Source organism: Saccopteryx leptura, chromosome 2, assembly GCF_036850995.1.
Source record: "Saccopteryx leptura isolate mSacLep1 chromosome 2, mSacLep1_pri_phased_curated, whole genome shotgun sequence".
Taxonomy (NCBI): domain Eukaryota; kingdom Metazoa; phylum Chordata; class Mammalia; order Chiroptera; family Emballonuridae; genus Saccopteryx; species Saccopteryx leptura.
In genome coordinates, this window is record NC_089504.1 from 244,585,780 (window position 1) to 244,601,009 (window position 15,230).

Here is a 15,230-nt window from a genome sequence, read left to right on the forward strand (position 1 = left end):
GTCAAGAGTGAGTCTTAGATGGATATAACAGAGGGAATCTGGTCACTTTTTTTTTTCCAAAGTTGGAAACGAGGAGGCAGTCAGACAGACTCCTGCATGCGCCCGACCGGGATCCACCTGGCATGCCCACCAGGGGGCAATGCTCTGCTGCAACCAGAGCCATTCTAGCGCCTGAGGCAGAGGCCATGGAGCCATCCTCAGCGCCCGGGCCAACTTTTTGTTCCAATGGAGCCTTGGCTGCGGGAGGGGAAGAAAGAGACAGAGAGGAAGGAGAGGGGGAGGGGTGGAGAAGCAGATGGGTGCTTCTCCTGTGTGCCCTGGCCGGGAATCGAACCCGGGACTCCTGCACGCCAGGCTGATGCTCTACCACTGAGCCAACCGGCCAGGGTCATTCTGGTCATTTTTTAAAAATAAAACATCATTCAGACTTAAATATAAATAAAACAGAAATAATGTAAGTTATTTATTCTTTCTCTGCAGACCGGTACCAAATGGCCCACGGACGGGTACTGGTGTGCGGCCCAGGGGTTGGGGACCACTGCTTTAACCCACCTACAAGCACCAGTATCTTTTCATATTAGTGCTAACCCTTCTGATTAAGGGATGGCTGGAGTTGACTGACAGATTGCACCCTCAAATAGTGCTCCGCCTGCCCCCGGTTGGGAGCCTGTCCAGTGTCAATGATAAAAGGCACAGACCAGTGTGGAGCAGGGTGCACTGGAGTTTGCTCACCAGCTTGGCTTAGATTGGTTTCAGGGCTGCCCCCATGTGTGACTGTTTTTGAGCCATTGAGTATTATTACACCCAGTAAGAGGAAACCCCAGCAATTTGAGTGCAAACTGCTTATTGGGTGCATGTTTCAGTCATCATGAATGGTGTATTTTTGTAAGATTATCTTTAAAATCCATAATCTTGTTCAAGTCAAGACCATTTCATTCAAAACTTCAACCTCTGCTTTTGCATTTATATAATTGACAGAGTTGATAAAGGTGATCTGCCTTCTCCTTCCAACTCCACAAAGATAGGTTGCATCAAAAATAATACTGTTTAAACTTCTTTTACCTTCCTTTTTTTTTTCTTTTTTGGACAGAGATAGTCAGAGAGAGGGACCAATAGGGACAGACAGGCAGGAAGGGAGAGAGATGAGGAGCATCAGTTCCTCGTTGCGGCACCTTAGTTGTTCATTGATTGCTTTCTCATATGTGCCTTGACCGGGGGGTGGGGGGGGGTGGCTACAGCAGACCAAGTGACCCCTTGCTCAAGCCAGCGACCTTGGGTTCAACTGGTGAACCTTGCTCAAACCAGATGAGCTTGCGCTCAAGCTGGCGACCTCGGGGTTTCAAACCTGGGTCCTCCGTGTCCCAGTCCGACGCTCTATCCACTGCGCCACCGCCTGGTCAGGCTGTTTAAACTTTTTTTTTTTTAATAATATTTTTTATTTATTTATTCATTTTTAGAAAGGAGAGAGAGAGGGAGAGAAGAGAGAGACAGAGAGAGAGAAGGGGGAGGAGCAGGAAGCATCAACTCCCATATGTGCCTTGACCAGGCAAGCCCAGGGTTTCGAACCGGCGACCTCAGCATTTCCAGGTCGACGCTTTATCCACTGTGCCAGCACAGGTCAGGCCTGTTTAAACTTTTTTTGACAGAACCCTTCAAACAAAACCATAGGAAAGGCATCCTGTGTAAAATGATTAAAAGAGAACAAGTATTAGAAGCAGAACCTGAGGGCTGCTTCTCTCCCACCCGCTTCAGCCCCCAAGGGGGCTGCTCTAAGAGAAATACCAGCTGCTGCTATTTTCAGACCTGTGTCTGCAGACCAACTAAGGTGTCAGTACAATCTCCTATTATCATAACTTTATCAAACTTTACGATGCCTTGTCTAAGATCTAACTAGCTAAGAAATTCAATCTAAGTCTCTCTGGGTAGAAAGTCAATCAAGTAATCACTTTCTGAGTGATTTTCTGCAGACTCTCCTTTCTTGGCATTGCATTATGGGACACAGTAGATCAGGAAAGCATTTTGCAGATCTGAACAAAACACCCTTTAGGTAGGAGAGCAGGGTTTTTTATTGAGGGGTTTCTAGAGCCACTTTTTTGTTTCTTGATTGTGTGTGTAATTTAGTTAAATGTGTCAAAATAGGTTACCATCCTATGTGTTAACATATTTTTATATACTATATATTTTTAGTGAGGTTTTTGGTTTGTTTTGTTTTTGGTGAAGTATCTTAATACAAAAAATATATATAAAACATCCATGTACCCTCTACCTGGGTTAAAAAAAAAGAATATTACAATATTTTAGGAGCCCCTCTGTGTGTACCTCCCCAATTACATACTCCCTTCAGAGTTGACCACTGTCTTGAATTTAAAGTTAATCATTTCATTGCTTTTTTTTTATTGTGTATGTATCCCTAAACAACATATTGTTAAATTTTGCCAATTTTTTAACTTTATATAGAGAAAATTATACTATATGTATTCTTCTGTGAATGGTTTCTTTGAACATTTATCGGGTTGCTCAATATTGTTGATATGCTCAATTTCCTTTTTTTGGCTTTGGGGATGCAGTGGGACATTGTCCTCCTCTGTTGCCTCTACTTTTTTGCCCACATGGAGTAGATCCAGATCCATCCCCTTCCCCAACAGCCCAGAGAGCTGTAAACCGAAGCAGAAGGTTTCCAGGGTTCTGGAGAAGCCTTGGAGGCAAATGCAATGGCAGGGAGGGCTGGAATCACCAAGACGGGTTTCAGCTAATCACCTGGGTGGAGAACAGCTGGGGAGTCAGTCCTGATCGGCTTCAGGGCCAAAGTGGAGCCCATATGGTGGAGCCCTCTCCAGCTGGCCAGGAGGGCTGACCCATGTTGTCTTGTCGAGAAGAGTTTCCAAAGGAAAGCAACAGGTGGAAGAAGGCAATGCCACTAACTCTTTCAGTGTGAGGTCCTGCTCGCTAACTTGAGAGCCAGAAGACACTTCCAATGTCCTCCACCCTCCTCTTTCCAATGTTAGGTCTCACCCACTTCAACAGGCAGGAAAGAGTCCTGAGAACTGGAGAATGTGACCCACACACATTAGTACCCACTGCTCCTGCACAGGGAAGGGAGGAGTCCATTGAGAATCCTGTATCTAGAGAACCATCCATGTTCTGACTCTGCCTCTTACCAGCTGTGTGGCCTTGTACGAACTTTCAGTCTCAGTCTTCTCTGTGAAATGGGGACAAGATGCTTAGCACAGAACTTGGTGCCACCTGCTGTATATTTTCTGATGGCTAAAATGGTAAAGTTATATGTATTTTACCACAAATTTTTTTGTGTATGTGACAGAGACAGAAAGAGGGACAAATAAGGACAGACAGGAAGGGATGAGAAGTATCAATCCAAAGTCTTTTTTTTTTTTTGTATTTTTTCAAAGTGAGAAGTGGAGGGGGGGGGGACAGCAGCAGACAGACAGACTCTGGCATGCAACCGACCGAGATCCACCCAGCAAGCCCACCAGGAAGCAATGCTTGGCCGCTCTGGGGCGTTGCTCCATTGCAATCAGAGCCATTCAAGCGCCTGAGGCACAGGATAATGGAGCCATCCTCAGTGCCCAGGCCAACTTTGCTCCCATGGAGCCTTGGCTGCAAGAGGGGAAAAGAGAGATAGAGAGAAAGGAGAGGGGGAGGGGTGGAGAAACAGATGGGCGCTTCTCCTGTGTGCCCTGACTGGGAATCGAACCCAGGACTTCCACACGCCCAGCCAATGCTCTACCACTGAGCCAACGGGCCAGGGCCCCAAAGTCTTTTTTTATTTATTTTTTTATTTAGTAACTTAGTTACTTTTTTTTTTAAGATTTTATTTAATCATTATAGAGAGGAGAGAGAGAGAGAGAGAGAAAGAGAAGGGGGGGAGGAGCAGGAAGCATCAACTCCCATATGTGCCTTGACCAGGTAAGCCCAGGGTTTTGAACCGGCAACCTCAGTGTTCCAGGTTGACACTTTATCCACTGCGCCACCACAGGTCAGGCCCCAAAGTCTTTTTGATGCTAATTTCTATGTTCATTCTACTCTGCCACATGATTCTGAACTATGGAGTGGAAGTTTGAACCGAGGGAGTCAGAGTTAGCCATGACCTCTTAATGTAGCGAAATTATGATACGTAGGTAGTCAGGCCATGTGCAGATAGCCTCATGTGGCTGTCACTACTATAGATGACTCATAACCTTTGGGCAAGGATCCTCCAGACCCAGACTGCAGATGTAACCTTGGGAAATCCAGAGTCCCCTGCCTGGCCCTAGCTGAACCCCCTTCTACTTCTCTCTCCTCATTCGCACATTCTCCTAGAGCCAGGACCTGGGTTTCACCCTCAGAAGGGAAGTGGTCAACTGCAGCCGCTGAAAACACTGCCTTGGAGGAACCAAAACTTGCAGAGGCAGCCCTTTGTCTTCCCACTGAGCAAAACCAGAATGGGCCACATCCCTGGCCCAGTGCCAGCGGTTCTGGGGCACAAGTGGGCCCAAACGCAAGGGCCGTGCTTAGATCTTCCTCAGAATGCTCCGTGACATCCAAAGGTGCGACATTCAGGAAGTTCCTGGGTCAGTGACTGACACGTACTTAAGCAAGCAGAGCTTACTTACTCTAGGGTGAGAAATGGGAAGGATGGGGGCATGTGGGACTCCCTGTGTGGGAGAACTGTTGGCATTGCCCAAACCAGAGAACAAACCCTTCCTCTAAAGATCAGGCCTTCCTAATCTTTCTTATAGCATAGGTCCTCTTACAAAAGACACCAGTTATCTTGAAATGAAGTTATTGAATTATTTTTAAATTGTGATAAAGTAACATATGACATTCTTTGTTAACATATTACACTGTAAGAACTAAGACCTTGTTTAATAGCTGTTGTGATTGTTCAAGTAGTGGTGAGTGTTATATTTTGAGATATTTACAAATGCTATAATTGTGACTTGATAGCATTCATGATTTTGATTGATGACAAAGTCATGGGTACTGCTAATACAGCTGTTGCCTACATTCATAACGGAAGGAAATGATAAATTTCAGTCAGAGGGTAATGAAAATAAAAATAATTTTTTTCCCATCCAAATTTATGAGCCTCTTGGATTTTTTTCTTTTTTCTTTTTTAGAAATAAAGACAAAGAGACAGAAACATTGAGCTGTTCCTCTATGAGCCCTGACCAGGGATCTAACTGTCAACCTCTGCATTTTGGGATGATGCTCCAACCAACCAAGCTATCCAGCCAGAGCTTAAATTTTTTTTAATTGATTGATTGATTGACATTAGAGAGACAGAGAGAGGAAGAGAGAAGGGAAAAATTCATTGGTTGTTTTCCGTGTGCGCACTGACTAGGGATCGAACCCACAACCTTGTTGTTTCAGTACGATGCTCTAACTGACTGAGCTAACTGGCCAGGGTTGGTTTTTCTTTTGCAAATGACTCTGCCCTAAGGATTGTTGGCCTCACCTCCCCAACTAAAATGGGAACTCACTGACAGACCCACGGTTGCTCCTTCATCTGATACTAAGTGTCTAGGAAGGTGCTATAACGCAGTAGGTAGGTACCCAATACTAGTGTGTTGAGTCTCTTGAATTTTCTGGGTAGACAATCACATTGATTACGAGTGGCAATTTTTCTCTTCAATCTTTGTACCTCTTATTGCATCGGCTGGGCTGTTCAGTTGAATGTTAAATAGAAGCTGTGATGGTGGGCACCCGTATTACACCGAATGCTCATTTATTAATTTATGCAATTGCATAATTACATCATGGAATGTAAAGCACCTATTATTTGCCACACTGTGCTGGGGATAAAGATGTAACAAAACTGAGATCTTGGCCCTGGCCGGTTGGCTCAGTGGTAGAGCGTCGGCCTGGTGTGTGGAAGTCCCGGGTTTGATTCCCGGCCAGGGCACACAGGAGAAGCGCCCATCTGCTTCTCCACCCCTCCCCCTCTCCTTTCTCTTTCTCTCTCTCTTCCCCTCCCGCAACCAAGGCTCCATTGGAGCAAAGTTGGCCTGGGCGCTAGGGATGGCTCTGTGGCCTCTGCCTCAGGCGCTAGAATGGCTCTGGTCACAACAGAGCAATGCCCCGGATGGGCAGAGCATCGCCCCCTGGTGGGCGTGCCGGGTGGATCCCGGTCAGGCGCATGTGGGAGTCTATCTGACTGCCTCCCCCTTTCCAGCTTCAGAAAGATACAAAAAAAAACACAAAAAACTGAGATCTTTTTCTGTCCACTGAGAAAACTAAGAAGAAGACAGATTTCAGTGAAGACAATAATATTAAGGACTTTACTAACCTGCTGACCCGATCCCTTAGGATCCTGATTCCCAAAAATGTATGGATTCCTGTTGGTGGCCCCAGTCTCCAGGGCCTAGGTAAGGTCAACAGCTGCAGGTTCTCCCAGGACCACTGCAATGTGGGGCAAAGAGGCAGCACATGGGAAGAAAAAATGAGTGATGCCTCCAGCAGGGGTCAGCCAGAGAATCAAGCCTGGGGCAGGATGAGCCTTGCCTCAGTAGGGCCCGTTGAGGCCACCACCTGTCTGTGCTAAGCCTGTAACTACAGGCAGGACCAGTTGTTCAAGCCAACAGAAACAAAAGTGCAGCATCCAGGTGGGCAGTCACGTGAGGGGCTATCTGGTACCTGTACCCTTCCCCTTCATCCTTCTCCAATCATAAGGGAGTGCACAGAGAAGGACTGAGAAGAGCAGTCCACATGTCCTCTCCTCTCTAGATGTCCTGGGGAAGGAGACGCATTGTTAATAAAACATGAGGTTGAAGTTTACAATGGACCAGACCATGCCTTAGGGACTGGAATGGGACTGTTGTTGTAATCACTACTTGTGACTGAGAAGTCAGGTCAGACCACGATGTTTTAAGAAAGCCTGCTACCCAACAGGAGGTGGCAGACAGGATCAGGAAGAGCAGCCTCAGAAGAAGCTAATGGAAACAATAGCCCTGTGGTAGGCAGAATAGCGAGACCCCCAAAGATATCCATATCCTAATCCCCAGAACCTATGAATACGCTACCTCACCTGACAAAAGGAACTTAACAGATGTGTTTAGGTCAAGGACCTTTTGGTGCCTGACCAGGCGGTGGCGCAGTGGATAGAGCGTCGGACTGGGATACGGAAGACCCAGGTTCGAGAGTCCGAGGTCGCCAGCTTGAGCGCAGGCTCATCTGGTTTGAGCAAAAGCCCACCAGCTTGAACCCAAGGTCGCTGGCTCCAGCAAGGGGTTACTCGGTCTGCTGAAGGCCCGTGGTCAAGGCACGTATGAGAAAGCAATCAATGAACAACTAAGGTGTTGCAACGCACAATGAAAAACTAATGATTGATGCTTCTCATCTCTCTCCGTTCCTGTCCGTCTGTCCCTGTCTATCCCTCTCTCTGACTCACTCTCTGTCTCTGTAAAAAAAAAAAAAAAAAAAAAGGACCTTTTGGTGAGATTACCCTGGATCATTCAGGTAGGTCCCAGGTAATCACAAGGGTTCTTACAAAAGAAAGAGAAAGGTCAGTTCTAGAGAAGATGTGAGTTTGATCCAGAGTGATGCAGCCAGGAGCAGAGGAAGGCAGGCAACCTCTAGAAGCCGGAAAAGACAAGGAACCAATTCCCTCGCAGAGCCTCTAGAAGGCACACAGCCCTGCCAGCACCCTAATTTTAGCCCTGCAAGATCTATTTGGACTAATGACCTTGAGAGGCGCTTTGTTGTAAGCCATTAGGTTTGTGGTAACATGGCAGGGGTGGGAACTTAATTCAACTCCAGGTAGTTGAGACTCCTCTCACCCCCAGCTAAACTAGAAGCAGGGAGGTGTGTGGGAGACAGCATTGTGTACCTGGGAAGTTTGGGACACGTGGCCTATGTAGGAAGACCGAGGCTAATGGAACAACTGATTCCAATATGAGCAGTGAACTAAGGTATGAACGGAGTACTGGGGAAGCCTGGGCAGAGGAGGGCCCACAGGGGAGGGACACTACAGCTGGGCCTTGAGAGTGAGTAGGAGTTGGCCTGAGCCAGGGCTGCAGGCAGGAGGGCTCCCCGCTGGTCCAATCCCAGCCCTGGAGCAGGGCACCTCCTTCCCCCCCCCCCCCCCAGCCTCAGCTGCCCTCCTGGGGTTATTCTGACAGCTCCAAGGCTGGCCACCCGTTAGGACATTCTGCCCACCCTCCAACCCAGGGGTCCCCAAACTTTTTACACAGGGGGCCAGTTCACTGTCCCTCAGACCGTTGGAGGGCCGGACTATAAAAAAAACTATGAACAAATTTCTATGCACACTGCACATATCTTATTTTAAAGTAAAAAAGCAAAATGGGAACAAATACAATATTTAAAATAAAGAACAAGTAAATTTAAATCAACAAACTGACCAATATTTCAATGGGAACTATGCTCCTCTCACTGACCACCAATGAAAGAGGTACCCTTCCAGAAGTGCGGCGGGGGCGGATAAATGGCCTAAGGGGGCCGCATGTGGCCCGCGGGCCGTTGTTTGGGGACCCCTGCTCCAACCCTTCACACAGCAGATACTGTGCAGGGGACAAGCAAGGCTACTCAGGGCCACCCATAAGTAATCTGGAATGGGTGGGTGGGTAGGCGGCCAGAGGCCAGGCCCGGTTTCCCAAGAGTGTGTGGAGGGGAAGGGAGTGGACCCACCCCTCCATTCCGTGAGAGGAAGGAAGTGGTTCCCTCCTCCCACCCCTCCTCTCAGGCTCTTGGGGGCCAGGATTCTCGTGATTCGCGATTGGCTCCACGAGTGGGACCTTTGTCCATCTACGGGTCTGCGGGACGAGTAGGGGGCGAGTAGAGGAAGCTAGAGATCAGGAGGGAGACTGACAGACACGCAAGAACAAGGACAAGGGTACCGAGACACTGCCCGATCCGGAGCCCGAGATGGGACTGAAGTTGGCGGGCGGGCCAGGAGGGGCGGGGCCGGGAGGGGCGGGCGGAGCGCGGGGCGGGAGCCGCGCTCGCAGTTGCAGCCGTGGCCGCGGGCGAGCCGACCTCAGGGTAAGTGCTCCCGGGCCGGGACGCGCCCCTTCTTGTCGCGCAACCCCTAGTCTCTGCGCTCCAGCCCGAGCCTTCCGAGGAGAGCAGGACCCCTGCCGTCCTGCTGGCATCCAGCTGCGACCCCGCGGGGTCCCAGCCCGCCTCTCGGTGCCCTCGGTTCTAGCGTTTCCCATCGCTGGCGGGCAGCGATCTGCCCCGGGAACCCCTGCCTTGCCCCAGGCGTACTGGAGTCCACTGGAGGGGGAGGACGGGAGACGACACTCACCGAACCTGGGATAGAAGCCCCTCTTGTCCTCAGTAATTTCCCCTCGAAAAGTGGGAGTATTGACCGGAAGAAATAACTACCTTTTGTCTGGAGTTTGGGCCAAGTGCCTTCACTTCATCACACGCCTGGCAGCCGCGACAGGTGAGGAGGTACCATCCTTGTTTCCCTTTTGCAGGTGAAGAAAACAAGACTTAATGAGGCCAGACCCCTGCCCTTGAGTCACAAAGGAGGCAGAGGCAGAACTTACACCCAGGTTGGTGTGAACCCCTGAGTCCATTTATTCCTCATCCCTGCCCTGCCCCTCCCCCCGACTGAAGGGAGCAGTGTGTCTGTGGGGGGGGGGGGGGGCGGTAAAGCCGATGCAGAACGGTTCTGAGAACGTTTCAGCTCCTAGAAGGAGGCTGAACAGAGCCAGCCGGCTTGCCTGTCCCTGCAGGAAGAACACCTGTGGGCAGCAGATCCTTCACCTAGGCGAGGGGTTCCAGAAACCTGATGATGGGTTGGCACCAGGTTAAATGCCAGGAGTTGGGGGGAGCAGTACAACCCCCTTGGAGAACTCCCAGGCATTCACTCAGCACCTTCTCTGGGTACAGGTGGCTCTTGTGGGCTTAGCCATGGGACTTCACCTGTCTTTGCCTCGGTTTCCTTCTCTGTCCCATGGGGTTTGGCATGGTACCTACCTCACAGGATTGCTGCGAAGATTAAATGAGATACTTGTTGTGAAGGCTCAGCTTAGCACCTGGACCAAGCTGTAACCCCTCCACCCCCGCTCCACTGAGAGCACTCCTCTGTCCTGGACGTCTTTAACCTAAGGCGGGTCAGAGCTATCCGAGATCTCCAGTGTTTCCGGACAACCCCACCAGCATCTGAAGCTTCTTGAGTAAGACCAAGGCTGGGGGTGACAACTTCTCCCTGCTCTGATCCTTTGGAGAAAAGTCTAGTAGGAGCAGGGGGTTGAAAACCTTTGGGCTGCAGCTTGCACAATTCCAGAACCGTTCTGCATTCCTCAAGCCCTCCCCTGCCACTAGTTTAGCAAGAAGGAGGAAGCCAGGGTATTCTTGCTCCCAAGGCTGCTCTTCTGCTGGTCCTGATATCTAGGTCCACAGCAAGTTCTGCCCTTTGGCATCTTCTGTATTTGGCCATTCCCATCTCAGCCTCCCAGACCCTCAGCATTGATTGGGCCTGCTTGAGTCTTGACTCTCCTTTCCTGCTACTGTCCTCTCACTCTGCTATCCATAGTAACCACACTTCTCTTCTTGGAGCTGCTGAGTTCTCTGCTCTCTCAGGGCCTTTGCATGTACTACTCCTCCTTCTGCAAATGTTCTTCCCTGCCATCTCCTTGTGACTTACCTCCTTGCAGTTCAGGGACCACCATTAAAAGACTCAGAAGTCTACCCTGACCACCCACTGTGGGAACCATCCTCATCTGCTCTCTGTTGCATTACTGTTTTTCTTTTCCATGCTTAGCCCTGGACGATGTGCTTATGTGTTCCCTTGGTTCCTCACTTGCTCCCCGGCTAAAAGATCAGCCTGCCGGGCCCTGAGCTATTTCTTCGCTCTTCAGTTGGGATTCCTCAGAATCCAGTACTGTGCCTGGCACACAGTATGTGACCTGATAATTTTGTACAACTGTAAGCAGTGTATGCAACCCTCAGAGTTCTATTTATTGCTTAACAGCGTTCTTTCTACATTTCTGCACAGACCGCAGGGTTGCCATTCCTCCTAACTGCCTTCCTGAGCTTTTTCCTGAAGAGGGGCCTGTGCACTGTTTCCAGGTTCTAGCCATAACACAAACTTCACTTTAAACGTTTTTGTCCAAACTGCACTTTTTTTTTTTCTACCAAGGGATTTATACAGTTCCTAAACTGTTCAAGTCAAGGATATGATCATTCTGAAGGCACATGCCTCTCATCACCAGATGGCTGTTTAGAAAAATTATCCTCAGCGATGTGTGCAAGCTTTTCTACAGTCCTACAAGCATTGGGTGTTCTCATTTTTATTTGTTTTGTCTATTTTAATGGGGAGGTCATGGTAGGTTTAAACTTTCTGTTGTTTGAATTATTGAAGCTGGGTCTTTTTCAACGTTTGTGCTAGTTCTATATCCTGCCTTGTGAAGGAAGGAGCTCTACAGGGCACCTTAATTCTTCCCTTCACTTGTGCTGATGGTTCCGCTTGAGCCCGTCTCGTGAGAGCAGGGTGAGGGTCCCCCAGGGGCTGGAACAGGAACACACGGAGCCAAACTCTGTTGCAGAAACTGCTCTGCCAGTCAAGCAGCAAGAATCTCTTTGAGAGTCCCTTTAGCATGGTACTGTGGGGAGAGAAAGAACTCTTTTTTTTTTTAAGTCTTTGTGAAATTTTTTTCAAAAAAATTTTTTTAATTATAAAAGTTGCACACGGTATGCAGGATTATTCATTGGAACATGGGGGCAACAAAAGATTGGGAAACAACCTACATGCTGATCACTGGTGGAGCTACACACCTTCCTCCAGGGAAATCCTGGGCCTTCATTCCAAGCCATGCACTTGACCTCAAACACACTGACATGGATAGATCTCTGAGATACCATACCAGTCTCCTGGGGCTGATGTAACAAAGGACCACAATTTGATGGATTAAAACAACATACATTTATTATCTTAGAGTACTGGGGATCAGGTGACTAAAAGCAGTCTCAGGGGGCCAAAGTCAAGGTGCTGGCAGGGCTGTGTTTCTTCTGGTGACTCTCAGGGGAAATCTGTGCCCTTGCCTTTACCAGCTTCTAGAGGCTGCCTGTGTGCCTTGGATTGTGACCCCTTCCTTCCATCTTCAAAGCCAACAGCATAAAACCTTCAAATCTCCCTGACTCTGACCTCAGCTTCTGTAGCATCTGATTCTCCTGCTCTACTTATAAAGACTCTTCCAATTACACTGGGCCCACTTGTGCTGATGGTTCCACCTGGCGGAGGTGGACAGGGGCGTCTCAGGATCCTTTGTTTAATCATATCTGCAAAGTCCGTTTTGCCACATAATGTGACATATTCACAGGTTCCAGAGAATAGGATTAGGATGTGTGCACATACAGGGGGCCATCATTCAACCTACCATACCCTCAGGGAAGTAAGCAAGGTTCAGAACAGAGTGTTGGGCTCACATTTGTTTAAGGAAGAAAGAAAGAGAAAAAGAATAAATATGTGTGTGCTTGCAATGGCTACAGAGGAAACTGGTAAGAGTGGATGATTCTGGGAAGACTGGGTAGAAAGGAAACTTACTTGTCATAATATATCTTTTTGTAGTATTTAAATTTTTACTACATGCATATGTCACTATGTTAAAAATAATTTTTAAGAAGTAACACATAGTCATTGTAAAAGTTCAAACTGTCCAAAAGTTGAGAGAAGGAAAATACCTACCCAACCCCCAAATCACCCCCTTTTTCTCTGCTATAACCACTGTGAAGAGTTTAGCTATATCCTTGCAAACTTTTTTAAAAAGCATATGTAGGCCCTGACCAGTTAGCTCAGTTGGTTAGAGTCCTGGTCAGCAAACTGCAGCTCATGAGCCACATGCAGCTCTTTGACCCCTTGAGTGTGGCTTTTCCACAAAATACCACGTGCTTGCGCTACCTCGATAAGGAATATACCTACCTATATAGTTTAAGTTAAAAAAATTTGGCTCTCAAAAGAAATTTCAATCGTTGTACTGTTGATATTTGGCTCTGTTGACTAATGAGTTTGCCGACCACTGGGTTAGAGCATTGTCTCAAAGCACCAAGGTTGCAAGTTCTATCCCCGGTCAGGGCGCATATGGGAAGCAACCAATAAAATGAGTACACAACTAAGAGTAACAACAAATAAATACTTCTCTTCCTCTCTCCCTCCCTCTCTCTCTCCCTTTCTTCTTCTCTCCTTTCCCTCTCTCCCTCTCTCCTTCTCTCCTTTCCTTCCTTTCTCCTCTCTGTTTCTCTGAAATCAATCAATAACTTTTTTAAAATGCCTGTGTAACTTTTTCACATAGGTGGGATCATACTCTACACCAGGGGTCCCCAAACTACGGGCCCGCAGGCCGCATGCGGCCCCCTGAGGCCATTTATCTGGCCCCCGCGGCACTTCTGGAAGGGGCACCTCTTTCATTGGTGGTCAGTGAGAGGAGCATAGTTCCCATTGAAATACTGGTCAGTTTGTTGATTTAAATTTACTTGTTCTTTATTTTAAATATTGTATTTGTTCCTGTATTGTTTTTTTACTTTAAAATAAGGTATGTGCAGTGTTCATAGGGATTTGGTCATAGTTTTTTTTTTATAGTCCAGCCCTTCAACGGTCTGAGGGACAGTGAACTGGCCCCCTGTATAAAAAGTTTGGGGACCCCTGCTCTACACACTAGTCTATAATGTGGGGGTTTGCTATATTATTCACATCGTTCCTCATCCACATATGAAGGTTTAACAGCACTAGCATCTCTCACTTCTCAGATGTGCCATAACTGACTTAATCAGACCCCTGTTGGTGGACACTTAGATTCTTTGCTGCTTTCCAGAGCAATCTCAGCACTGTAATCTGTAAATCCGGGTTTTCTTTTCATTGGAATGACATTCACATGACATAAAATTAACCATTATAAAGTAAACAATTCAGTGGCATTTAGTGCATTGACAGTATTGTGTAATCATCACTTCTAATTCCAGAACATTTTCATCACCCACAAGGAAACACCATCCCCAATAAGTTCTCACTCCCCAATCCTCTCCCCCTCTTGTGCCTGGCAACCACCAATCTGCTTTCTGTCTCTACAGATTTGCATATTCTGGATGTTGCATATCAATGGAATCATGTCCTGTGATGTTTTGTATCTGGTTCCTTTCACTTAGCATAATGTGTTAGAGGTTTGTTGTTGTCAGTACTTTGTCTCTCTTTTTAACTAATTTTTTATTGAGGTCTAATCGACATAGAAGATTATATTAGGTTCACGTATCTAGCAATGGTTTGATATTTATATACATATATGTTACAAAAGTATTTTGTTTCTTTTTATGGCTGGATGGACATTCCATTATATGACTATAACATCTTTTATTTATCCATTTATATGTTAATGGAAGTTAGGTTGTTTCTACCATTTTTTATTTTTTATTTTTATTTTTTTTACAGGGACAGAGAGAGAGATAGAGGGATAGATAGGGACAGACAGACAGGAACGGAGATAGATGAGAAGTATCAATCATCAGTTTTTCGTTGCGACACCATAGTTGTTCATTGATTGCTTTCTCATATGTGCCATGACCACGGGCCTTCAGCAGACTGAGTGACCCCCTGCTCGAGCCAGTGACCTTGGGTCCATGCTAGTGAGCTTTTTGCTCAAGCCAGATGAGCCCGCACTCAAGCTGGCAACCCCGGGGTCTCGAACTTTGGTCCTTCCACATCCCAGTCCGACGCTCTATCCACTGCGCTACCGCCTGGTCAGGCTATTTTTTATAGAGAGAGAGACAGACAGGGACAGACAGATAGGAAGGGAGACAGATGAGAAGCATCAACTCATAGTTGCGGCACCTTAGTTGTTCATTGATTGCTTTCTTGTATGTGCTTTGACCAGGGGTCAAGCCAATGGCCAGCTGAGCCAATGACCAGCCAATGACCCCTTGCTCAAGCCAGCAACCTTTGGGCTCAAGCCAGTGACCATGAGGTCATGTCATGATCCCACACTCAAGCTGGATGAGTCCACGCTCAAGCCGGTGACCTTGGGGTTCGAACCTAGATCCTCAATGACCCAAACTGATATTCTATCCACTGTGCCACTGCCTGATCAGGCTGTTTCTACCTTTTGGCTATGAATTTGTGTGCATGTATTTGACTGAGTGCCTGTTTCAATTCTTTTGGATACATATCCAAGACGTATGTCATTCTATACATATAAGATCTATTGGAAAGTTCTGTCCGTTTTTGGAATAAAACAAAATACAAATTTTTCTTACCGTCAATAAACTTTATTAAATAA

The 15,230-nt window shown here is 47.3% G+C and overlaps 1 protein-coding gene across 4 annotated transcripts in view; it reads left to right on the top strand.

The window, feature by feature from the left end:
• The first annotated feature begins 8,724 nt into the window (after nt 1-8,724).
• The window catches only part of HVCN1 (hydrogen voltage gated channel 1), a 28,822-nt gene continuing 22,316 nt past the window's right edge, over nt 8,725-15,230 (top strand). Inside the window, exons 1-2 of one of the 4 annotated variants that reach the window (XM_066370952.1) lie at nt 8,725-8,743; nt 9,438-9,515. The gene's annotated coding sequence lies outside the window, so the exon portion shown is untranslated. The other 3 variants (XM_066370951.1, XM_066370950.1, XM_066370954.1) reach the window with 3 other exon arrangements.